The sequence below is a fragment of the Microcaecilia unicolor genome, chromosome 2, assembly GCF_901765095.1.
Source record: "Microcaecilia unicolor chromosome 2, aMicUni1.1, whole genome shotgun sequence".
NCBI classification, from domain to species: Eukaryota; Metazoa; Chordata; class Amphibia; order Gymnophiona; family Siphonopidae; genus Microcaecilia; species Microcaecilia unicolor.
This window is the reverse complement of record NC_044032.1, coordinates 467,323,583-467,349,800: the sequence shown is the minus strand read 5'-3', so window position 1 is coordinate 467,349,800 and position 26,218 is coordinate 467,323,583. Positions and strand designations below refer to the sequence as shown.

The 26,218-nt window shown below is 45.1% G+C and overlaps 1 long non-coding RNA gene across 1 annotated transcript in view; it reads right to left on the bottom strand.

Annotated features, from left to right (window-relative positions):
• The window catches only part of LOC115461290, a 60,999-nt gene that overhangs the window by 13,363 nt on the left and 21,418 nt on the right, over window positions 1–26,218 (bottom strand). Inside the window, exon 2 of the long non-coding RNA XR_003940683.1 lies at window positions 2,816–2,917. This is a non-coding gene — a long non-coding RNA (uncharacterized LOC115461290). The remainder of the gene's footprint in view (window positions 1–2,815; window positions 2,918–26,218) is intronic.

Genomic DNA, 26,218 nt, shown 5'->3' with positions numbered 1-26,218 from the left:
ATGAGATACAAATATGGGCAAACTCATACTTTTGAGCATTAAGGAGTTCGGCGGGAGGACTGTGCTTGACGCATCCACAGAAGAGTTCAGCAGTAAGCTCAGCTCCTGTGTGCATGCACCTGGAAAACCCTAATGTGAAGCATTCATTGGTGTCTCTATTTTGCAGCCTAAAAAAGCATTTTTAATTTTTTTTTTCTAGATGCTTATATTTAGATGCAAGTAACAGATGTCAATGTGTATTTTAGGGTTTTTTAAAGCATGGTCGCTTTAAATTTAGATGCAGGAAAAGAATGCCAATGTGTACTTCACATTCGGGTCTGCTGTTTCTCACAACCAGTGCTCAAGAGCTTGCACGGGCTTCCTTCTGCTTGCAAAAGCAATCAAAACCAGTAGATTTTGCAGAAAGAATCATGAGAAACATGGGAAATCCTCTCTGGGCAAGTCACTTAACCCTCCATTGCCCCTGGTAAAAAATATATGTAAACCGCTTTGAATGTAGCTGCAAAAACCTCAGAAAGGCGGTATATCAAGTCCCATTTCATTTTCCCTTACAACACCCCAGCGCCTCCTCAGACCTGGTGTTATTTTTTATAGTGGTAAGGCACCTTTGTTTCAGGCACTCTTTTCTGATCATTGGGAAGGAATACAAAATGACCTCATTTAAATGAGCTTGACTACATATGCATGCTACCCAGGGGCATAGCCAGACCTCGAGGTGGGAGGGGGCCAGAGCCCATGGCAGGGGTCCACAACCCCCGCCAGCTGAAGACTTCATCCAGCGCTGGTCTCCGGTGCCGCATTGTCTGCCCTGCTCTCTCTTCCCCTCATGTTCGGCATGCTCCTTTTAGTGAAACTGAGCATGCTCAACTTCACTGAAAGGAGCGTGCTCGATGTGAGGGGAACAAAGTGCAGGGCAGGCAATGCGGCGGCACTGATGCAGACCAGCGCTGGACGAAGTCTTCAGCTGGCGGGGATTGGGGACCCCTGACAGCCAACCAGGGGCCCAGAGCAAATTTGGGGGGCCCAGGCCCCTGTGGCTCCACCTAGCTACGCGACTGATGCTACCTGCCTGGCGCACTCGTTGTTTTCTGCACTAAACCCCTCTGATTATTCTGCGCTGGTAAATGCGGGTGCTAGTATGGCACTAATGGTTTACTTTTGCTTATGGGCCCATGAGGGATTAAGGATTCAACTCTGATGAAACAAACAGAAGAATACACTGGATTGCAGTGCTCAGCTTGTAATGGTCTTTATTCACTGTTACTAGGTCACTGGGGTGAGAAGCAAAAGCACAACAGCACTCCCAGTGAAGTAGAACACTGCTGCCAAAACACTTTCAATGATGTTCTTAGTCCTTCAGAGTTTGCAAATTGTTAAAGTTCTGCAGATATGCAAATTAGCCTCTTAGCCACCTCAGGCTCTAGCAACTAAGGGGAACATGCACTAAAGCAATTGTTAATGCCCATTGCTTACCAATTCCTTAGCGAATCGGTAAGCAACAGGAATGCATCAAGGAAAGGGAATGAAAATGAGCTGCTCGTTGTAGCTCACTTGCATTCTCTATTCCCTCAGAAGCCAGTCGGCCGGTCGAGCATGCACAGAGCAGCCAAGCGTTATGCTGGCTGCTCTGCGCATGCCAAATACGTCCAAAAAGCACCTAACACCCAACTCAAAAAAAAAAAAAGAACAAGCTGCGTGTCCCAAGTGCTCTTGAGGGACTTTAAATTTTTTTTTTAAGTTATGGCACCTTCGCTATGCCTGTGGCTGTCCCTGCGTCTCCCTGTGTCGCCCAGGAAAAGGAAGATGCCGCGCCGCTCACCCACTCCACGGCCTGCTGCAGGAAGGCTCTGATGTTCCTCCCTTCCGTGATCCCGGCTCAGTCGCCACCCCTGAGAGCCCACCCCAGGCAAGAAAAGTGTAGGAGAGCGCAGTTGACGACGTCCATCATCCACATCTTCAACTCCCGTCCATCTTCCGCCCCTAGGTCTGTCTCAGCCAATCACAGCACGTTTAGCTCTCACTGGTGTCAGCTAAACGCGCTGTGATTGGCTGAGAGGCTGTGGGGGGGCCTCACAATCGTTCATTAGCCCTCTCTTCAGCTGCCAATGAGGAAGGGAAAAATGTCTCAAAGGAAGATTTAAAAAAGAAGAAGGAGAGTAAAAATTAAGAAGTACAATGTCCTTTTTTTTGTTTTGTTGTTTTGCATGAAGGACGAGCACCTGGTTGGTTGGGGTTTTTATTATTAAGTGAAGGACGTCCAAAAAGAACATCTTTGGAGTGGGGAGGGGGAAGGGTTCAGGTGAAGGATGTCCAAAAAGGGCGTCCCTGATAACATTTTTTTCTTCCGATTCTTTCCTTTGCCCCAACGAGAGGTGTAGACCTCCTGTTAGGTTTTCCACGGTATGGGGATCGGAAAATGGTAGTGCATCTCATTATAATAGCCTTGCAACGGTAATGCAGCTCATTACAATAGCCTTTGGATCATCTGCATTCCGTTTTCGTTAGCTGCTACCGTGATCGGAAAATGGCTCGAAGAAGCCTTTAGTGCATGCCACGGTTTACTACTTGCTCGTTAATGGCTCGTTTAGTGCATCTGGCCCTAAGGGTCTAACAACTTCTCTGTAATTCTCCTTTCACAGTCTTTCCTATAGTACAAAAAGGCTGGCTCCCTCTCATCAAGCACTAGGCACATCTAAGCCTGAACAGCCACCTCCTCTCAGGATAGTAAAACATTAAACTCTTAGCCACTATCCTCCACTGCCAACTCTTTTACAAAAAGAAGAAAAAAAACAAAAACACCAAGAGAAACATCCACCTGATTTCTCCTCTGCGGGTTTTATCAGCAGCATGTGTGTCTTGCCAGTGCTTTATTCCAGGCTGAAGTGAGATATTTGAAGAAGTGTTGCAGAAAAGTTACCTAATGGTGAAAGGGAAAAAATAAACAAATTCTATGAACATTAACAGTACTGTGCAATGCCATCAATTGTCACTAGATGGAAGTGCAGAGGTGGTTTGTGCTGTAGAAAGGGAAGAGACTTGGGATTAAGCTCAGGCTTTTTTCAGTAGTAGGTAAGGGTGAGTTACATTCAGGTACAGCAGATAGCTTCCTGTCCCTGGAGGGCTTGCAATCTAAGGGGCAGATGATCAAAAGCCCTGCACTGTTCCAAACAGCGCCCTAAAAATAGCGCCGGGACAGCGCAGGGCTTTTCTGCATCGATGATCAAAGATAATGCATGCAAATCTAAGCAGCGCTATTATCTTTGATTATCATGTTTAAAGTGCGGGAGAATTGTGCCGAGCATGCGCTCAGCACAATCCTCCCGCACTTGTTTGACAGGTCTGGGCTGTCAAAAGCCCAAACCTGTCAAACAGCCTGCCCCAAGGCCTGAACAACGAGGCCCCCCCCAAACCCCCAGAAAACGTTGTGGCCGCCGCTGGCCAAACCCTCTCCCACCCTCCCACCCACCGACGGGGGGGGGGGGGCTGGAGGATCGGTGGGTCTCCAGCCCCCGAAACCCCCAGAAATCGTTGATTGGCCGCCTCCGGCCAAAGGATCTCCTACTGTGATCCATCGACGAGGGGGGGTGGGGGCTGGAGGTCCAGTGGACCTCCAGCCCTCCCCAAATCCTCCCCCCAGCGTTGTCCTTCGATTCCCTGGTGGTCCGTGGTGTGCTGTGACGTCGTGCCGGCCCCCTCCCGGCCCCCCTACCTTTTGTTGGAGGAGGGACGCAGCCTGCCTGCCTCCCTCCTCTTCCAGTCAGTCGAGGCCCAAAATGGCAGCGCCCAGCCCCGCCAATTGCATCCTGGGATGCGCTGGGCGGGGCTACAGACCATGTAAGGGAATCGCTCCCTTACATGGTCTGTAGCCCCGCCCAGTGCATCCCAGGATGCAGTGGGCAGTGCTGGGCGCCGCCATTTTGGGCTTCGACTGACTGGAAGAGGAGGGAGGCAGGCAGGCTGCGTCCCTCCTCCAATAAAAGGTAGGGGGGCCGGGAGGGGGTCGGGAGGGGTCTGGCATGACATCACAGCACACCACGGACCACCAGGGAATCGAAGGACAACGCTGGGGGGAGGATTTGGGGTGGGCTGGAGGTCCACCGGACCTCCAGCCCCCACCCCCCCTCGTCGCTGGATCACAGTAGGAGATCATGGGGGGGGATCGTCGGGGGGACCGGAGGTCCACCAGACCTCCAGCCCCCCGTTCGCGTTTGCCTTGGGGGGGAAGGGGGGCTTGCCAGAATGCAACTGCATGCTGGACGGGGCTCACCATTCCTCCCCAATGATCCGCAAACTCTAACGCCAGCTCAGAGCTGGCGTTGATTTTGCTGCGGCCAGCGACCCAATCTTTGGCGCGCTGGTCGCTGATCATTGGGGATGAATGCGTTAAGCGCCAATTAGCATGCATTTGCAAGCTAATTGCGCTAGAAGCACTGTTTAGCATGCATTTGCATGCTACTTGCGCTGAGAGCCCTCGAGTGCGCTGTTTCAGGTGCTCGAGGGCTCTGATCATGGATCGGCTGCAAACTCTGGCGCTAGTATGGAGTTAACAGCCTCTAGCGCCAGAGTTTGCTTTTGATCATGAGGGCCTAAGTTTGTACTTGAGGCAATGGAGGGTTATATGACTTGCACAAGATCACAAAAGCTGCAGTGTACACTCAGCCCACAGCTCTAACCATTAAGCTGCTCCTCCACTCCATAGACACTAAGACGGTGACCAGACATTCTCTCTTCTTCACTTCTTTCCTCATAACTCTCTGACCTTGATCTTTCCATTTCTCTGGTTCTCAGCCTGCTGCTCTATTAGAATTACCGATTCTAAATTAGCTAAGGATAGTCACGTCTCCATGGCAGTGAAAAGAAATACTTCAAAATGTGTACTAGAGGGGCAATTCTATAAGTGGGTGCTCTGATGCAGCTCTGACCCCCTTTGCTCTCTGTGAGCAGCTTTTCTATAATGGCAGCTGGGTGCCAAGATGCCATTAGAAAATAATAGCATAACCCGATATTGGTGCACCTTACAACTAGGGGCACCTAGTTTCATCAGCCATAGTCCTGGTGTAACTGTGGCTGCCTAAATACAGCAACAGCACACATAACTTACAATGTTCTGTAAGTGACACATGTAACATGGAATGCTGCCTATGTCTCACCCATGTTTCATGCAGATCTCTTTTGTTTAAACCTAATTAAATGGGCTATAAGCCCCTCAATGTAGTCCATTGTTTTTCTTATATTTTGTTCTTGTGATGTCTTATACTGTGCCAAAACTCAAAACTCTTTTCTCTTTATGGTCAATAATAAAAGGAGCTCATTGTGAACACTATCCGCCCTAAAAGGTTGTTTTGTGGCTGTACATGAGCAATTGTAATATTGAATAAATAAGTGTATGTTTGTGTCCCTAGTCATGCATCCAAAGTTTATATAATCCTTTCAAGAAAGCCAGTTAATCATTTAGGGCCCTGTATACCAAACTGCACTGTAGTTTAAAAATTAGTGCATGCAAATGCTAGAGACACCCATATATTCCTATGGGTCTCTCTAGCATTGGCACATGCTCATTTTTAGCGCACACTAAAAACACTAGCTCATCTTAGCAAACAGGGCCCTTAATTTATTACTGGAACATAGCCAGAGAGGCATCTTATGGTCACATTTTCAATACGGATATAACAAAAGAGAGGGAACGAAGTACAAACTAAAGTCCAAACAAAAAAAACAGCACCACGGGCCTTTAAAAATGGAACACAGTTCTTTAATGAATGAGTCTTGACAAAAAGACCCGACACGGGCCGTGTTTCGGTGACTAGCACCTGCATCAGGGGTAAGGGGGTATGAGACGTGGGGTAAGGAATAATATATTGTAGAGGAATATATTCGAGTTATTCCCCAAGTTTTCCACATCATCACTGTGACCCCTGACGCAGGTGCTAGTCACCGAAACACGGCCCGTGTCGGGTCTTTTTGTCAAGGCTCATTCATTAAAGAACTGTGTTCCATTTTTAAAGGCCCGTGGTGCTGTTTTTTTTGTTTTCACATTTTCAATACGGTAATACTAGGGCCCAGCTAAGGAACGGGTTATTTTGAGTTAGACTTCACTGGACCAAACTTGCTTTCCTTGTGCAATCACCATCCAGCTAGATAAGCAGTGTCTTAAAAGATGGAGGATAAAGGATTTTTTTTTTACATTTATATCACACATTATCCCAAGCAAAGTCATGTTCAATGTGGCTTACATTTGAAAATATTGTGAGACAGAATAATAACAATTAGTTATATCACGGGAGAAAATAAATGGATATGTCCAAAACATTTAACAAAGTTGAGATTAGTATATATACGCAACTGGGCATTTAAAAGTCTGTCCTTTAATGATGCTGCAATCATAGCCATAAGTATAGACAGTTATTCAAATATTATCACATGCACACACCAAAACAAGCATACATACACACATTGCAAAAATAAACAATAACTTCTACAGAGTACAACCAAAACTTATATTTCCATCTTTCAAAGTTCAAGACAGCAGATGTATAATCAGTAGGACCCAAAGCAGTCCAAAATAAGTCAGAAACAGCACAGTTTATACCTAATTGTTCCACCACCCTTAGGATTCACCTTTGAGTTTAAAAAGCAAAACCATGTGCACGCAAGGACTGGATAAATTAATTAAAACAAAGTTTAAAGCAAATGCCCTTAATATGTAATACTTGGTAGCAATAATAAAACTGTGATGGAATATTCACATAGCAAATAGCCTGAACCAACAGATTTATTTACGACTGAACATACTAACATATTAAACTTTGTATGAACTTAGCAGCTAATAGTGTGCTCAACTGAACAACACTGGCACATTTAGACTGACTCTGGACTTCTGCATGAAGGTAGCTCTGCCCTCATTATTCAATATCTGTCTTTTACACAGTATTAATAAAAAACATCCAGTGCATTTCTATAATATACTACTGCAATCCACAAAACAAAAGGAGCAAGTTCCCATATGCCATCTTTTTCGTTTGATCTAGGTAGGGCAAAAAAAAAAGATTTTAAATGTTCACAGGTTTCAACATAATTCATGTTTGATATGGGATATAAATGTCATTAATAAGTAAGTAAATAAATAAATAAATAAATAGAAACTTTAAAGGTTCAGCGCCTGATTCTCACAACATGATGTCTGTTTTAGTAGCCCTTTACCAGGAGAAAAAAATCTCTGCATGATTATAACACATGCTACGGTGTCCCTAAAATCAGCCCCTCCAAATGACACACTGATTATGATTTAGAACAAATTACTACTCTACCTATGAAAAGTTACTCCATTATTATACTTCCTCTGAGAACATCCATATGCTGCACAAGCTGGCATGTTTGAAAATATAAGCGAGATTAAATACAAATGCTACCAACAATAAGGAACGACAATATGGATACAGCAGCTCATAGGTTTGTTTGCTTTGTTTTGTATGTACCTGAATGACGGCTGTGCAGGTAAGGGGAAACAGAGGCTAACCTAATTGGCTTTAACTTTTTTACATCATCCCATCTCCTGTTTTCATCCAAACTCCTTGCTCTGCCCACATCTACTCTCCCCAGGCAGTTGCATGCTATCCCCATCACCAAAAATTATGTATGCAAACTTAGGCACGTGCCCAGTTTACGTACACAATTTACTTGAATAATGAGTCAATAAGTGCCAATGATTGGCTTTTTAACAAGCAATTATTAGTAACTAGTAAAAAAGGCCCGTTTCTGACACAAATGAAACGGGCGCTAGCAAGGTTTTCCTCGGAGTGTGTATGTTTGGGAGAGTGTATGTGAGAGTGACTGTGTGAGAGACAGAGTGAAAGTGTGAGTGTGTGTGTGAGAGAGAGAGTGAGTCTGGGTGTGAGTGTGTCTGTGAGAGAGTGTGTGTGTGAGAATGAGAGTGTGTGCAAGTGCGTATGTGAGACACAGTGTGAGAGAGAGAGAGTGTGTGTGTGTGTGTGTGTGTGAGAGAGAGAGAGTGTGTGTGTGAGACACAGATTCTCTGTGAGAGTGAGTGTATGAGACCAAGTGAGTGTGTGAGTGACTGTGTGACACATAGAGAGTGAATGTGATACAGTGTGAGACAGAGTGTGTGAGAGTGAGAGTCAGAAAGACATTGTATGTGAGAGAGAGAGTGTGTGTGTGACAGAGATACCTCCCTTCCTGTGTCTCTCTGGTGTCAGGCCCCCTCCCCTCTGTCTGTGGTGTCTGAGATTCCCGCCACTGCACCCAAGCAATTGGTGTGCTGGAGGAGGGGGAGGGGAGATGTGTTGGGGGGGTCAGGTTGGAAGAAGAGGGGTGCGGGGGGTTCAGGAAGCGCTACCAGATGCGAGTGAGAGAGTGTGTGTGTGTGGGGGGGGGGGGTTCAGGAAGCGATGCCAGATGACTGAGTGAGTGTGTGTGGGGGGGGGGAGGGCAGGGGGTTCAGGAAGCACTGGCAGATGAGAGAGAGAGTGAGTGTGTGTGTATGGGGTTTCAGGAAGCGCTGCGAGATGAGTGAGAGTGTGTGTGTGTTGGGGGGGGGGGGTTCAGGAAGCGCTGCCAGATGAGAGAGAGTGAGTGTCTGTGTGTGTGTGTACGGGGTTTCAGGAAGCGCTGGCAGATGAGAGAGAAAGAGTGTATGTGGGGGGAGGGGGGTTCAGGAAGCGCTGGCAGATCAGAGTGAGAAAGAGTGTGTGGGGGTGTTGTGGGGGTGTGTGTGTTGGGGGTTTCAGCTTGGAAGAAGAGGGGTGTGTGGGGGGTATGTAAGTGGTGCGAGATGAGTGAGTGAGTGTGTGGGGGGGCGGTTTATCAAGTGTTTCCACATGAGTGTGTGTGTGTGTGGTGGGGGGGCTTCAGGAAGCGCTGCCAGATGAGCGAGAGTATGTGTGTGTGGGGGGGGGGGGGGGGTTCAGGAAGCAGTGCGATATGAGAGACTGTGTGTGTGTGTGTGTGGTGGGGGGGGGTTGCCACATGAGTGAGTGAGTTTGTATGTGGGGGGCAGGGATTTCAGGAAGCGCTGCCAGATGAGAGAGAGAGTGTGTGTGTGTGTGTTGGGGGGGGGGCGTTGAAGTGTGGCTAAATGAGAGAGTGTGTGTGTGGGGGGGGGGGGGTCAGGAACCACAGCCAGATGAGTGAGTGTGTGGGGGGGCAGGGGTTTCAGGAAGCGCTGGCAGATGAGAGTGTGTGTGTGTTGGGGGGGCGTTGAGGAAGTGTGGCCAAATGAGAGTGAGTGAGTAAGTGTGGGGGGGGGGGGGGTAAGGAAGCGGTACCAGATGAGGATGAGAGAGTGTGTGTGTGTGTGTGTGTGTGTGTGTGTGTTGTATGGTTCAGTTTTGGGGGGGGAGGGAGGATCCTGCTTTTAAGAAGAAAAAGTAATGAAGCGCCTCCTACGCGCGATGCCCCCCCCCTCCAGCCGCCATCCCACCCACGGCGATGCACCCGGCCGCCGCCATCCCACCCACCGTGGCCATCGCACCCACCGTCGCGTAGTTTTGCTGGCGGGGGACCCAAAATCCCGCCAGCAGAAGTCCTGTGTGTGTGCTGAGTGAGTCAGACTCCTCCAGCGATCTTTGGCGTTGCTAGCTTGTGCAGGGCGGGGTTCTGTGCGTCTGACGTCCTGCACGTGCAGGACGTCAGATGCACAGAAGCCCTGGCTGCCTGCACAGGCTAGCAATGCCGAAGATGACGCCGTAGTCAGCAGACAGGACTTGTGCTGGCGGGGTTTCGGGTCCCCCGCCGGCAAAGCAACGCGAAGGTGGGTGGCTTAGTAGGGGGTTGTTGCGGGGGGTGTTGGACCTCCTTCTTTTGACCTGCAGGTTTGGGGGGGGGGGTCGGGTCGGGTCTACCATTATGTGGGCGGGGCTTATGCGCAGGCGGGGGGGGGGGGGGGGGTTGGATGTCGGAACTGTGGACTCCGGAGCTTTGGAGGTGGTTTCCCTTTCCGCGGGTGGGTCGGCAGGGGGAGGAGTAGGGAAACACGCGGAGCGTGTTTCCCTACTCCTCCTCCCCGTGCATGGGTGCGATCCATTTAGTGAAATTTTTTTTTACGCCCTCGACATCATGACGTTTGACGCGAGGGCGGGGCACGGGTCTGTGGGGTGGCTTCACCACCATGAATCCACGAACCGTTCTGGGAGTCTGAGTGACTTCAGTGACTTCAGTGTCCTCAGAACGTTGAGGGTGCGTTTTATTATAGTAGATAAATTAGATTTAATTAGAATTTACACAAGTAAATTTAGGTGCGGGATCTGCGCCTAAGTTTTACGTGTGAGTAAAAAAAAAATAAGGGATATGAAAATGGGAGGGTCATGGGTGGAATAGGGGTGTTCTCAGCATTTACACACATTGTTATAGAATATGGGGGATATGTGCCCAATTTAAGCATGTACATTGCATCACATTTCAGTTGGTTATGCCTAAAGCTAGATGCGATCCCCGAGCATAAGCACTATTCTATAAACCATGCCTAACTTTAAGCGTGGCTTATAGAATAGTGCTTTTTCAGCACCATATATAGAATTCACCCCTATGCCTCTTACATGTACCCTCATAGAATAGTGCTTAGGGATGCTTACACATCTGCTAATTTCTCTGCACTTACACAAGCAAGAGGGCATATACCCGTGAGTTCCTAATAAATTGAGCTCCCCGTCACACGTATCAATTACAATCTTTTCTTTCAGAAGCAGATCTCAAATAAGTTATGGATGAGTAGCCTAATGGTTTAGAGCAATGGGATTGACATCCAGAAATGCCCAGTTCAAATCCCACTGTTGCTCCTTGTGATCTTGGGCAAGTCACTTAACCCTCTAATGCCTCAGGTACAAAATTAGATTGTGAATCTTTCAGGGTTGGGAGGCGGGGATAGGGCTGTATAGACTTATACGGTCTGTGCCAGAGCCGGTGGTGGGAAGCGGGACTGGTGGTTGGGAGGCGGGGATAGTGCTGGACAGACTTGTACGGTCTGTGCCAGAGCCGGGGTTGGGAGGCAGGGCTGGGGAGGTGAGGATAGTGCTGGGCAGACTTATACGGTCTGTGCCCTGAAGAGCATAGGTACAAATCAAAGTAGGGTATACACAAAAAGCAGCAAATATGAGTTATCTTGTTGGGCAGACTGGATGGACCGTGCAGGTCTTTTTCTGCCGTCATCTACTATGTTACTATGTTACTAGGGACAGGGAAGTATCCAGTCTACCTGAATGTAACTCATCTTGAGTTACCTACTGAAAAAGGTGTGAGCAAAGCTAAATAAAATAATTTCAAGCTATAGTGATTCCTCATCTTGACTACTACAACTTGGGCATACACAAGAAGAGTGTAGTTGCAACAGAACACTGCTATAAAATTTATCAAAGATGGGATAAATTAATAACTGATTCAACTCTATCTGTGGCCCATCCTCCTTAGGGTATTGTTAGATCTGTTATCAATACTTTACTAAAATGCTTTAAAAATAGGATTAGCACCTTTTAATGTGGGACTTTCACGCACATTAAGACTATTTTTAATGTGGTACATGGATGGGATGGGAGGGCAGGGCACAGGACAATCGCTGCACATGGATGGGATGGTAGGGCAGGGCAGAAGGGAATCGCTGGATTTCGATGGGATGGGAGGCGAGGGGACAATCGCGGGACACGGATGGGAGGGGAGGGCAGGGCAGAGGAGAATCGCTGGACATGGAGGGGAGGCCAAAATCGCAGGACATGGAGGGGAGGGGAGGGAAGGGGAGAATCGCGGGACATGGATGGGAGGGCAGGGCACAGGACAATCACTTGACATGGAGGGGAGGGGAGGGCAGGGCAGAGGAGAATCAATGGACATGGATGGGATGGGACAAAAGGAGAGAATCGCAGGACACAGATGGGAGGGCAGGGCAGAGGAGAATCGCTGGACATGGAGGGGAAGCCAGAATCCTGGGTTACGGAGGGGAGGGCAGGGAAGAGAATCGCTGGAGATGGAGGGGAGGACAGAATCATGGGACACGGAAGGGACGGCAGGACAGAAGAGAATCACTGGAAATGGAGGGGAGGACAGAATCGCGGGACACGGAAGGGATGGAAGAATCGCTGGACATGGAGGGGAGGGCAGGGGAGAGAGGAGAAATCACTTAGACAAGAGCCTATATTTACACTGACTGCTATAATGAGTTCCTTACCTAACAGTATATAAGGGTTTTTCCAACCTCTATTTGTATTTTCAAAGAGGGATATTTAGACATAATTATTTAGTGTACCTTTGGGGATCAAAAGGACTTTAGAGGGACGGGGGTTGGGGACATGTGGTGTGATATCAAGTGCTCTGGAATAATCTGGAATCCTGCCTTATGAAAAAATCTCTGTGCCTCTAGTGATCTATAAAAAAAGGACAGCACATCCTTTCCCCTGCAGTTTTTTCTGACTTCATGCATCTGTTGCTGGGAGTAGTTCCTCTTTCCAGCTCAAGGGTTTGAAGGGATCAAACTCTGAAGGTGGGATGTTTCTGGCAAGCTTTGGAATTTTTGTCTAACCAGTCAGCGTCTACAAACAGGAACTCAGCAACCAGCTGAAGTGGCCCCCAGAAATGCTTAAGAACTTGTAATGTTAAAGTGCTACAGCATTCCCAGAAATAAGAGGTTCACGATGCTAAAGTGCTGCTATTTTTGCTGTAGCTCAAGAAGTACTTAATATATCCAACTGTAATCACCTGTGCTTAGGTAAATAAAATGACTATAAGGCATCAGCCCTGAAGTGCTCCAAGTTCACTGCAGCAACTCTGTTTCCACATTACATAATAAAAGGATATCCTGTAGCTATATTCCCAAAAAATCAATAGAGCAGCGTACCTTATCCACAGAAAGGTTTGGTCAACCCTGCCAGCAGATTGCATTAGCTCACAGGCCCACTGGAAATCTGTTCAGCTGTGGTTATTAAGAACCGTAACAGCCTCCACGATATGGATTTCTTCCAAACATGAGTTGCAGTAGAACTGAGACTGAAATTGCTATGATTATAATAAACATTTTGAGGGAATCTAGACTAGAGATGAGACTGTTGTTTGTAGTAACTCTAAATATCAAATTAAGGCTTGGATTATCATCAATATCTGTTCACGATAAAGAATACGAAGATATCCAATTATCCATGGAAGGAACTGCAGCACTAAGTGAATCACAGCTTTGGACATAGTCGGGTGGCACCACGGACCCTGAGGCAGTCAACGAAACTTGGGCCGAAGTCGGACATAGTCGGGTGGCACCACGGACCCTGAGGCAGTCATGAAACTCGGGCCGAAGTCGGGCCGTGGCTGGTGAATCACGACTACACCTGTTGAGATAAGTGCATCTTAGAACCTTTAAGATAACAATCAGGTTCAAGTCTGAGATTGTAACATCTAAGAGGTTTTTCAGCCTATGATGAATGAAAGGTGGCTCCCTTAAGTTGGGTGACTAACAAAGGAGCTTTCCTTAGCATTAGAGGCTTATCCTCGTTTAATTACAACACAATACATCACGTACACACAGTAATTGGATATCTTTGTATGCTTTATCTGTTGTTTGTAGTGACATAGGAAATGTGAATGATGTATGCCATGTCATTAACAAACAAAACAACACCATTTGCAAACAGTACACACTTTTCCCAATAGTGTGTGTGCGTGCACTGTAGTATGTAGTCTAGCATCTGTTTGTCCATGTCTTGTCACATTCTCCTATGACATGCGGTAGAATTTCCTGCACTGACCATGGGCGTAGCTACGGGGGGTCATGGAGGCCTGGGCCCCTGGAAATTATGTCCGGGGCCATGGTTTGGCTGGTGGGGGTCCCCAACCACTGCCAGCCGAAGCCTTCTTCAGCGCCGTCTCCAGCACAGCGTTCCTGCCCTGCTCTTCTTGCTCCTCCTGTCCTGTGCACGCTGACACTCCTTTACATGAAACTGAGGAGTGTCAGTGTGCACAGGACAGGAGGAGCAAGAAGAGCAGGGCAGGAACGCGGCTGCGCAGGAGATGGCACTGAAGAAGGCTTCGGCTGGCGGGGGTTGGGGACTCAAAATGTGCCCCCAACCTCGGGCTCTGGCCCCCTCCCACTCTAAGGTCTGGCTACGCCCCTGGTACTGACACCTCCTTCTGTAGGATTAGGCCCTCTGGTTTTTAGCACGTGTTGAGAACTGCTCTCAACCTGCCTACCCCTAAGTGGTTTCCAGGCAGTAAAAGTCCTTCTTGTAGCTACTCCGTAAGGTTAAGGTGAATGATCACACCAGATATCAGTTAGCATTTTTCTCACAGTCTAACTCTATAATTATGTAAATTAAATGTTATGTTTGACGTTCTAAAATAAAAATGTTTTTAAAAAAAGGATATAGGCAGTATATCTATACATACATCACAGGGAATATGAACATAAGGGCAACACAATAAAAGATACCATATGGCATAAACACTATTATAATCGACCAGCTGTTTTGCTATATAACATAAAAACTGTTGCAATTAACCTGCTGTTTTGTAATCTCATAGACAGAAATGGAAGCATACACTCATGGTAAAGACTAACCTGGAGATTGAAATGTAAAGACATAATTCTACACAAAAAAACAGGTGCTTCAGATACTCAAGGCATACTGCATTAGAAGAGGTTAAGACGAGTCAAACACACACACACACACACACAAAAAAACATGAAACCAAACAGAGGTGCTTTACAAATTCACCCTGCAGCTGCATGTTTCTCTGTAACAGGAGTTTCAAGTGACCAAAACAGCTAGTGCCGCCTATCCTAAGTGCATATGGCCTTCAGCGACGCTGGGATATATGTTTTCACATTGTTCTGTGATCGTCTGCTTTTGACACTTGGTCATCGCTGCCTTAAGAGGATTATTGGGACTGTACAGTGACCTGGTACCCACTTACGCATTTTGGATATTATATCTGCACAGATCCTTTCCTCCTGGATTTCTCTGCAAAGTGATTCTCTTTGGCATTAAAGCAATGCTATTGTCCTAGCTGGAGGGTGCTGACCCTACTCCTCAATGAAGGCAATCTCTCCTTCTTTTTCAGGTGTGGCTGGAGAGGCAGGGCTTGACAGTTGCCCTGGCAGATGATTTCAGGAGAACTCTTTCTTTAAGAGCTTGCAGTTACTTATTGAACTTTTTTGAGTACCATAGAATATGCATTTTGTGCTTTCAAGGGGGAAACACTGGTTTAGGGGGTTGGGGAAACAAGAGGGGGCTTAGGAGGGATGGGGGAGGAGTTGTGTTATTTTTGGGTCCTCTTTATTTCTTGTTTCTTACTATGTAAATGGAAGAGTATTGCTGTATCTTGGTGTTTTTGTTTGCTGCTTTAATAAAAATGATTTTTAAACATAAAGACTTCAAAGTCTCATCATTTACCCAGCAAGGTGTTTAGGGTTCTAATTTTTTGTCCAACCAGGACCTCTATTCCCTTCATCCCATGCTTTTTTGAAAGCACAGAATAGCCATTTTACTGCTCTTTTGAGAAAAACAACTTTTCATTGATGGTTATCAGTATATTATCATTCTCTTGTCATTAAGGGATCCTTTATGTTTATCCCACACCTTTTTGAATGCCATGGTAAGGAATCTTCTAATTGTGATAATTTTCCTGACCTGGCACCTTCTTTTGTAAATTTGTAAGGAAGATCATTTCAAATTCAGTTCGCATTATTCAACTTGGTGTGTCCTTTTTTAAATATATTTTTTTAATTTATAAGGTTTAAACAATAACATCACCTAATAATAGTGATAAAAGCCAATCAACAATATAATAACAGGTAATCATTAAACCGCATCTTCCGATTATGTCAAGGAGAGACAATAAACCAAAGGAAATTGTGAAGATAATAATAAGGAGACCAAGAGCAATGTTACAGCCAACACTCATAGCATTAAGTCTGGGAAGATACACCAAGGGGCCCTTTTACTAAGCTGTGCTAAAACGTAGCCTGTGGTATCAGCAGAACTGGGCTTTCTGGCGGCACCCCGACATAATAGACCATACAAAAAAAAAACCAACAAAAAAAACCCAACAAAACAGACAAAACCAAACCATGACAAAAAAAACCCTCCCCAAAAAAACCCCCACAACAAAACAACCCAAGACAAAATAGAAGAAAGGCGGAAAGTAAACAAATAAATGGAAAGGAAGCCCTGGAAATGGAGTTAAGAAGACAGATAGCAGCAGAATCGGATACTGAGGCAGCATGATCAGAAAAACAAAGTCACCAGACAACAAAGGTAGAAAAGATCATTTTATTTTCATTATAGTGTTTGGAATATGTCCACTTTGAGAATCAGGTGCTCAACATTAAATGTTTATATTTATTTACTTATGTATGGCATTTTATCCCACATTAAACATGAATTAGGATGTTTTGTGGCTCTACATGAGAATTGTGTTATTATGATCCCTTGTTTCATATTGTTGACGGTCTGCATTTTCCGTATGGGTGGTATATTGGTGTATTAGGTTCTGCCCAGTGTAATATTTATGGTACAGTAAGGTTCTGAGTGTGTTTTTGCACAAAGTTGTGCATAGTGTTTGGAGTTGAGCGATTGTGGTTAGTATATGCTTTGAGCAACCACTTTATTCTTTGACATATGATACATATCTAATATCTAAATTTAATAAAAGGTATTGTGACTTTTATTTTTATTTATTTATTTTTTCTGTGTGTTATTAGACAATTATGGATTTAAGCTCCACCCCTGGCCCCACCCCAAATCTTGCCCCCTTTAGCCTCCCCAAACAGTTGGGCCACCGACCGCCTATGACCAGCACCTTTTTTTCCTAGGCTCACCTACCCGCCCTTAGCTCCCCAGCCCTGCTTTCCATTCCTGCCACCCACGATGCGTTTAAATCTTTTATTTTTTTTTACGTGAAGTCGCAGCGCCGGCATTCCTGGTCCTCTCACTAATGCCGGCGCTGCAACTTCATGTAAAAAGAAAAATAATAAAATATTTAAACGCGTTGCAGGGGGGTGGTGGAACAGAAAGCAGGGCTGTCGAGAAGCTAAGGGCGGGCAGGTGGGGCTGGGGCGAGTTACTGGACATGGAGGGGAGGATAGGGGGCAAAGGAGAATCACTGGACATGGAGGGGAGGGGAGGGAGGAGAAATCACTGGACATAGATGGGAGAGGAGGGCAGAGGAGAATCGCTGGACAGGGAGGGGAGGGTAGTGGAGAATCGCTGGACATAGATGGGAGGGGAGGGCAGAGGAGAATCGCTGGACATGGAGGGCAGGGGAGAGAGGAGAATCGCTGGACACAGATGGGAGGGCAGAGGAGAATCTGGACATGGATGGGAAGAGAGGGCAGGGGAGAGAGCAGAGTTTCTGGACATGGATGGATGGAGGGAAGGGCAGGAGAAATGCTGGACATAGATGGAGTGAAGACAGGAAGGAGATGCACATGGATGGAGGGGAGAGAGGAGAAATGCTGGACATGGATGGAGTGGAGGACAAGGAAGAGTGGAGAAATGTTGGAGGGAAGGAAAGAGATGCACACGGTTGGAGGGGAAGGGCGAGAGGAGAAATACTGGACATGGATGGAGGGGAGGGAAGACAGAGGACGTAGATGCACATGGATGGAGTGGAGGGGAAGAGGAGAAATGCTGGACATGGATGGAGGGCAGGGAAGACAGAGAAGGAGATGCACATGGATTTAGGGGAGAGAGGAGAAATTTTGGACATGGATGGAGGGGAGGAGAGAGGAGAAATGCTGGACATGGATGGAGGGAGAGAGGAAAAATGCTGAACGTGATGGAGAGAGGAAGGAGATGCATACTGACAAGGTGAGGGAAAGGGAAAAGAGGAGAAAATCTGCACATGGATGATAGGCAAAAGCTAGGTCCACTCTATACCTCCTCCAGTCAAGTTCCCAGAGGACCCAGCTTTTACCTATGGATGTAGGGTAAGAAATGAAGGAGGAAAGTAAAGAAATAAATGGAAAGGAAGCCCTGGAAATGGAGTTAAGGGATCAGATATAGAGCCTCAGAATCAGAGACTGGGACCAACATGTTCAGAAAAACAGTCACTAAACAACAAAGGTAGAAAAAATCATTTTATTTTCATTTTAGTGTTTGGAAGATGTCCAATTTGAGAATTTACATCTGCTGTCTTATTTTGCACTGGGTATACTAGAGCTGTAACTGCTTATAGAAATTATTTATAATGAAAAAAAGTCACGTTATTTTTTGCTCCTATACTGGTATAGTATTTTTAATGATACTGCTTATATGCACTATGGCTGATATAAAGGGTGTGGTTACCATAGGGGGCAGAGCCATAGATGGTGACCCCACCCATAATGAGTACCGGTACCTTTTTTCCTACAAAAAAAGCACTGCTAACAATAGTTCTGTCAGTTCATTTTTCAATTCTATCAGTACTCTGGGATGAATACCATCTGGTCCAGGAGATTTGCTACTCTTCAATTTGTCAAATTGCCCCATTACATCTTCTAGGTTTATAGAGATTTCATTCAGTTTCTCCAACTCGTCAGCTTCAAATACCATTTCTGGCACCGGTATCTCTCCCAAATCTTCCTCGGTGAAGACCGAAGCAATGAATTAATTTAATCTCTCCGCTATGGCTTTGTCTTCCCTGATTGCCCCTTTTACCCCTCGGTCATCTAGCGGTTCAACCAATTTGTTTGCCGGCTTCTTGCTTTTAATATACCTAACAAAAAAAAATTTTACTATGTGTTTTTGCCTCCAATGCAATCTTTTTTTCAAAGTCCCTCTTTGCCTTCCTTATCAGCTCTTTGTATTTGACTTGACATTCCTTATGCTGTTTCTTATTATTTTCAGTTGGTTCCTTCTTCCATTTTCTGAAGGATTTTCTTTTAGCTCTAATAGCTTCCTTCACCTCACTTTTAACCATGCCGGCTGTCGTTTGGTCTTCCGTCCTCCTTTTTTAATACACGGAATATATTTGGCCTGGGCTTCCAGGATGGTATTTTTGAACAGCATCCATGTCTGATGTAAATTTCTGACCCTCAGAGCCGCTCCTCTAAGTCTTTTTTTCACCGATCTTCTCATTTTATCATAGTCTCCTTTTTTAAAGTTAAAAGCCAAAGTTAAAGTTAAAATTCCAAGCCGAAAAGCCCTAACCTCACACTCACAAACTATATAGGAAACTTATCAAACCATAATGTCTCTAATCCACCTATGAAAAACAGCACTAATATATCTGTTACTGGGAAACTGGAAGAAACTGGACTGTTACTGTTTCCTACAGACACTATATGCTAGCAGAATCTTTCACCTCGGTCACAGATACAGAACATGACTCTCGCCTGATACAAAATAGATACCAAAAAAACCCATGCAAACAAAAACTGAAACCAGAGATACCAGACTCTGCATGCTGTGTAACAGCATAGAAATAGAAAGAAATGTATGCTGTCCTGTACAGTGCAAAATAAAGCCAACAGATGTCAGTTCTCATAACTGACATAATTCAGTCACCAAACTGGAAATAAAATCATTTTTTTCTACCTCTGTTGTCTTTTGATTTTATTATTCTAATCATCTTGTTCCCAATCTCTGGTTCTGCTTCCCTCTTAACTCTGGTCCCAGGGCCTCCTGTCCATTTTCTGTTGTTTTTTCTCAACTCCTTTCTTCTTCACTTCCTTCTACACCTGATTGACACTGATCTTTCACATTCAGGGGTTTTTTTTTTCCATTTTCTGCCTCCTTCTCAAATCTGTCTAGTTTTTTTTCCATCTCCCTTACCCTCCACTCATGTGCGGCATTTCCATATCTCTTTTCTTTTCATGTGCAGTTATCCTCCAGTCTTCCCTTCCCTTCATGTGTATCATTTCTTCTCTCTCCCACCCCTGTTCCCTCCTGCAGGTCCTGTCTCTTTTCCTATCTTATTTTCCTTCTTCTTCCTCCCCACTACCCCCTCAGGTGTGGTCTCTCTCTCCTTAGCCCTGAGTTTGCAAACTTGCAGTGGTTGCCAACGGCGATTAGATCAAGAATGACCCCAGGGCTGGCCATGGGAGGGCCTGATCTGGTCGCTGCTGGCAACCATCGCAGGTTGGTAAGCTCACGGCTGAGGGGTGAAAGATCAGACCGAAGGAGTGTGGGAGGAGGAAGGTAGGGAAGCAATGCTGGACTTGCCTGGGATGTACACCAAGTCTGGTTGGGTGGCATGGCAATTTTTTAGGGTGGCACTTGCTACCTTTTAGCCAAGCCTATGCTGCAGATGAAATTCTTGACTTGGAATGTCCCTTTCCTTGGCTGTAGTCAATTCAGCACACAATAAACTCCAGGCCTTGGCGACTGGATGTGTGCATGGGATAAACACAAGGGAATCCTGTTTAGAAGGAATGGATCCATGGAATCTTAGCAGACATTGGGTGGCAACACCGATAACTGGGAAGCAAAACTGGTGCTGGGCAGACTTCTACAGTCTACGCCTTGATCATGACTGAATAGATATGGATGGGCTTCAGTGTAAATTTTAAGGGGCTTTGATATTAGCTTCAGAACTTTTAGTATGAGAAGAGTGCTGGGCAGATTTCTACGGTCTGTTCCCTGAGAATGGCAAGGACAAATCAAACTCAGGTATACATAAAAAGTATCGCATACCATGTAAAATGAGTTTATCTTGTTGGGCAGACTGGATGGACCGTACAGGTCTTTATCTGCCGTCATTTACTATGTTACTAATGTATTGGATTTCCTGTGTATACTTACTCCAAAGCTAATATCAAATCTGATCATATTATGATCACTGTTATCAATCGGCCCCATCACCATTACCTCCCACACTAGATCATGCACTCCACTAAGGACTAGGTCTAGAATTTTTCCTTCTCTCTTCAGCTCCTATACCAACTGCTCCATAAAGCAGTCCTTGATTTCATCAAGGAATTTTACCTCCCTAGCATTCCCTGATGTTACATTTATCCAGTCAATATCGGGGTAATTGAAATCACTCATTATTATTGTGTTGCCCAGTTTGTTAGTCTCCCTAATTTCCAATAATATTTCTACATCTGTCTGTTCATCCTGGCCAGGCAGACGGTAGTACACTCCTATCTCTATCCTTTTCCCCTTTACACATGGAATTTCAATCCATAGGAATTCCAAGATGTGTTTTGTTTCCCGCAGAATTTTCAATCTTTTTGAGTCAAGGTCCTCCTTAACATACAATGCTACCCCTCCACCAATTCGATCCACGCTATCACTACAATATAATTTGTACCCCGGTATGACAGTGTCCCACTGGTTATCCTCCTTCCACCAGGTCTCAGAGATGCCTACTATATCTAATTTTTCATTTAGTGCAATATATTCTAATTTTCCCCATCTCATTTCTTAGGCTTTTGGCATTCACATATAGATATTTCAAACTATGTTTGTTGTTCCTATTTACATCATGCTCAGTTCTTGACAGTATTAATTTGCAATCTTTTGTCTGACTTTTACTTTTATTTAAGGACACCTGATCTACTATGGTCTTTTGCAACCTCACTATCAGGATACCCTATCTTCCTTGTTTTGATGATATCCTTAAAAGATACCTTATTCTGAACGATGCGCTTTTGAGCAACTGTTGGCCTTCCCCCAATTCCTAGTTTAAAAACTGCTCTATTTCCTTTTTAAATGCCGATGCCAGCAGCCTGGTCCCACCCTGGTTAAGGTGGAGCCCATCCTTTCGGAATAGGCTCCCCCTTCCCCAGAATGTTGCCCAGTTCCTAACAAATCTAAAACCCTCCTCCTTGCACCGTTGTCTCATCCACGCATTGAGACTCCAGAGCTCTGCCTGTCTCTTTGGCCTTGCGCGTGGAATGGGTAGCACTTCAGAAAATGCTACCCTAGAGGTTCTGGATTTGAGCTTTCTGCCTGAGTCTAAATTTGGCTTCCAGAACCTCTCTCCCACATTTTCCTATGTCACTGGTACCCACATGTACTAAGACAGCCGGCTCCTCCCCAGCACTATCTAAAATCCTATCTAGGTGACACGTAAGGTCTGCCATCTTCGCACCAGGCAGGCAAGTGACCAAGCAATCCTCATGTCCAACAGCTATGCCTAATAATTGAATCACCAACTACAACAGCCATCCTAACCCTTCCAACCTGGACAGTAGCTCTGGAGAGACATCCTTAGTGCGAGAGGATATTGAATTCCCTTGTGTGCTGGTCCTGTCTACAGGATTACTTCCAGCCTTACCAGGGCGATGATCTCCTTTTAGAAGGCTTCCCTCCTCCAAGGCAGCATAGGGGCTGCCAGACTGGAGGTGGGACTTCTCTACAACGTCCCTGTAGGCCTCTTCTATATACCTCTCTGTCTCCCTCATCTCCTCCAAGTCTGCTGCTCTAGCCTCAAGAGAACAGACTCGTTCTCTGAGAGCTAGGAGCTCTTTGCATCGAGCACAAACATATGACATCTCACCAAATGGGAGATAATCATACATGTGACACTCGGTGCAAAAGACTGGATAGCACCCCTCTTGCTGCTGAACTACTATCTGCATCTTAGTATTATAGAATTGTTTAATTAAAACTTCTTAAGGTACTAGGGATATCAGATGAATATAATGATCCTTTTGACTGTTGTAATTTGTAATTTATTTAGGGTTTGTTTCTTAGAAACTAAATTAAATGCAATTCAGACTCTAATGAAAATTCTCCTCTTGTCTTAATTAGAATAACTGACTATAAATGAAGAGATGAGCTAGGGGTGGGTGGGAATGAGGACTGAACTGGGCCCTTCTGTGCCTTCTAGAGACTATCTGTTAATGCTGTGGCAGAAACTTCAAGTTTTAAAACTATGGGGAAAAGGGTATGGAGACTATCTAATAAAGTTTGCTTACTTTTTTTTTTTTTAATTCTAACTGTTTATCAGTATCCTACAATTCCTCTTTTAAACCCTAATCTTTAAGCTGTGACAGAAACTTCAAGTTTCAAAACTATGGGGAAAAGGGTATGGAGACTAGTTAGTAAAGTTTGTTTGCTCTTTTTATTTTAAAATTCTAACTGTGTTTATCAATATCCTACAATTTATCTTTTAAACCCTAATCTTTAAGCTACCAAGCTCAAAATAAAATAATGTCACTTACCCACAGAGATGTCCTCTTCTCTCAGAACTTCTCAGAAAGCTAACCATCTCTCCCTTTTCTTCTACTCTCCTGATGACAGGCACACACAGGAGCAACATAGATACACAAACACACATGTACACAAAAAAAAAATTTAAAAAAAAGACAAAAATCATACATAAACACATAGACACAGGCAAACAAAAGACACACAGAAACAATACACAGACAAAAAACATACATACACACACAAACAAAAAATAGACACACACACACACACACACACACAGTGAGACTGGGAATAGTTAATTGAGATATGGTGCACATGCTTTCCTACCAAGCTCCTCCTCTATATCTGCTGGGCTGGCTCTTGGGATTAGATGTGCAATTGTATTTGTTTTAAATTCTAACTAGAGATTAAAGCATACATCTTTTTCCATGGTTGCTTAATGACTGATAAATACATTGACATATGAAGGGCAATTCTAACCTACATGCCCACATTTACAAGCACAGTATGCAAGTATATATTTAGCCTATGGGCACTTAGATACATATGTGTGCCCATATTTATTATTTTTTAATTTTTTTATTACATTTGTACCCCGCGCTTTCCCACTCATGGCAGGCTCAATGCGGCAGGCAATGGAGGGTTAAGTGACTTGCCCAGAGTCACAAGGAGCTGCCTGTGCCGGGAATCAAACTCAGTTCCCCAGGACCAAAGTCCACCACCCTAACCACTAGGCCACTCCTCCACTCAAATCTGCTTAAGTGCTAACAAGGCACCTAAGTGCTGTTCTGCATATACCTGCTTAGCTTGCATAATGTGCATTTTGCAAGAGGGGGAGGAGCAAGGGTTGGAATTAGGTGGGGCTCCTACATACAGAACATTGTACATTACACACATTCCTGCCACATTTAGATGCCCGCACTAACCCCAACTCTATGGCTGGTGTAATCGCAGGCATCTAAATGGTAGGTGCATGGATTCCGGGTTACACTAGCCTTGAAGAATGAAACAGCCCCCCCCCGATATTTCAAAAGCATTTAACCAGCAAGGATTGGCACCTGGCCGGTTAAATGCCCCATAACTGGCTATCTACAAATTTTCAGCGCATCACTAAGTCTGGTGGCCATATTTGGCTGTGTGAATACCAGGCCTATCTTTGGCCAGCTCAAACTTAACTAGTCAGCACTGAATGTCGGCTTGGCTGGTTAAGTTTGAAGCAGACAAAACTAAACTGGATGCTCAGTGCCAGTCACCAGAAACAGCCCGGCACTGAATACCTGGGCTCATCACCGACCACAGGAATTAGCCCGGCTAACTCCCACATTCTGAATATCTGGCCCAGGTGCCTAGATTCCATGATAGCATAGATACCTACCAACAGCCTCAGGGAGCCACATTATAGAACTGCCCCCCCCCCCCCTCACAGTTACTAAACTGTGTAGTCTGCTACTCATTGCTATACCATCTAATGATGTTGAAACACTACAATACCCGTTTCCATGGGACAGCATCCCTGTGGTTAAACAATTAAACGCTTATTTCAAAATCTGTTGAAAGTGGCATCTAACGGTTAGATATATTATTATAATTTGTTTCATGTTAATACTTCTTTCAAACCAAAAGAATGTTTGGATACCACTCGGTTCAAGGTGTCTTATCCCTTTCCTCTCCTCACACACACATACACGTGCAGGGGCTGGAAAGAATTCCATAATCAATGTGTTTCATGCTTTACCCACTTGTTTAAAATAAAAGACCTTAAAGTATACAGAAATTCAACCGACTAGCGAGCTGACAAACAAATATAACTATACATACAGAGCATTATATGGCAACATAATTGAAGCATTCTTCTTTTGACTAAGCATTCCCAATCTTGTGTGAATAGCAGCCTAGCAGTGAGTGCACGGCAGTCTGTATAGAAATTAGCTCCTGGTACACATTCATAGCAGCTCTTATAACACAATGCCCCAGCAGCACTCAGCTCACACCAAACTAACAAATGGAAGCCTGGTGGATGGCATTTCATATTCCTACTGTATGAATTAATTACTGTTAGTGATTACACAGCTGCTATCAATAATTGCTGAATACTGGATACTTAAAGTACAGGGTTAAGGAGCTGTTACTGTGAATGGCTTGCTGCCATTTCTAATGAGCAATTACTTTCCATGGTGGTATTTTGCTGGGTTCACTCCTTTAACATAGCACCACAGTGAGACATTCTCTGTTTGTCATAACCTTTTTTTTTTTTTTGACACTGCGGCTTCCTGCTGTTCCTTTGGGCCTCCAGCTCAGTTGGTTGCAGAGCTGGCAGCCTGATTCTTCATTTGCAATTACCCAGTGATTTTTCCCCCTCTGCTGTAAAGATTGTAAAATCTCTTCACTGCGTATACTTCAGACATAGTAATGACAGTCCTTCAGCCACAGGCCAGTATCTATCTCTCTGGAACCCTGCTGTCAAGGGGCCTGACTTCAGGCACCAGAGAGATAATTTTATAAACTTTAAGGCAGCAGTTCCAAGTGTAAAAAGGTTAGTTACCCATGGAACTAGCAAATCATGCAGAACTGGTGATACTATAAAAGATGCCACTTAAATATGCAGGCGTCAATGTTCAAAGCGATTTAACTGGGCACCATTTGGCACCAATTTACTGAGTTTAGCCCTATATATGTAAAGAGAGGAGAAACTAACATACGTAAAGAAGGACACTGCAGCTACATCTATTCCCAGAACTGTATAAAAGTTTATTTAGGGGTCCTTTTACTAAAGTGCGCTAAAAATGGCCTGCGGTAGTATAGACGCGTGTAGAATTATTTTTCAGCGCACATACAAAAAATGCCTTTTTTTTGCCAAAAACGGACGTGCGGCAAAATGAAAATTGTCGCACATCCACTTTGGGTCTGAGACCTTACCGCCAGCCATTGACCTAGCGGTAAAGACTCACGTGGTAACCGGGCAGTGATGATCTACATGCGCCAAATGCCACTCGGCGCACGTCCATTACGCGTGCCCAAAAATAAAAAATATTTTTCAGACGGGCATATCGGACGTGCGCCAAAAATAAAATTACCGCAAGAGCCACGCGGTAGTCAGGGTGTAACTCCATTTTGGCATCTGTTGGGTGTGCATAGACGCTTACGTGGCTTAG